Source organism: Orycteropus afer, unplaced genomic scaffold (assembly GCF_000298275.1).
Source record: "Orycteropus afer afer isolate SDZICR_OR568_19922 unplaced genomic scaffold, OryAfe1.0 scaffold00336, whole genome shotgun sequence".
NCBI classification, from domain to species: Eukaryota; Metazoa; Chordata; class Mammalia; order Tubulidentata; family Orycteropodidae; genus Orycteropus; species Orycteropus afer.
This window is the reverse complement of record NW_006921923.1, coordinates 3,227,208-3,228,081: the sequence shown is the minus strand read 5'-3', so window position 1 is coordinate 3,228,081 and position 874 is coordinate 3,227,208. Positions and strand designations below refer to the sequence as shown.

The 874-nt window shown below is 36.8% G+C and overlaps 1 protein-coding gene across 1 annotated transcript in view; it reads right to left on the bottom strand.

The window, feature by feature from the left end:
- COL4A5 (collagen type IV alpha 5 chain) overlaps positions 1 to 874 on the bottom strand; it is a 439,164-nt gene that overhangs the window by 236,122 nt on the left and 202,168 nt on the right. The gene's annotated exons all lie outside the window — the stretch shown is intronic.

Genomic DNA, 874 nt, shown 5'->3' with positions numbered 1-874 from the left:
AGGAAGGTTGGGCAATCCTACTTCCGTAGTGATACTGCCTCGGAAACCCAAGGAGGGGTCGCTGTGAGTCGGGTTTTGACTCGACGGCACATAACAACATATATATATATATATAATTTTTTTTTTTTACTGAGGTATAGTTTACTAGAGTCAAATGCATAAATCTTAATAGCACAACTCTTGCTATACCTCCAGAAAATTCCCTAGTTCCTCTTTTCAGGCAACCTCTGACTTGTAGGAAACATGGAGGGACAGGAACAATTTAAATGACATCATGAGGAAACAATCAATAGAATTCAGAGTGTGGCACATTGTACAATGCAAATGATCCAGTTTTCCCAATGACATAATAAAAAGATTTAAGAAACATGGCAACCAAATGCAATATATGGCCTTTTGTTGGATTCTGCTTTGAACAAACCACTTGAAAAAAGACATCTTGAGACAACTGAGGATATTTGAGTATGTACCAGGTTTTAGAGTATACTGAAAAATTACTGCTACTTTTTGAGAATCAGTAATGGTATCGTGGTTGTATTAAAGAGGCATACTCAAGTATTCACAGGTGGAATGACATGATGGAGGGGATTTATTTTAAAATATTCCAAAGAATATGTAGGGGGGTAGAGAACCAAGATTGTCAAAATGTTAATTTTTGAAGCTCGGTGGTGGGTACATGGGAGTTCATGGTACTACTCTTTTAAACATTTGTTTGAAAATTTCTATCAATGAGTTTTAGAAAATCTTACTTCAAGAGGTGCTTGTAGACTTCCAACAAGATGGAAGAATAGGCAGACAAGTGACACAGACCCTCTTCAACAAAGAAGAGAAAAATCAATCGACAGAGATACAGAAGATAATCCTGGAACCCTGA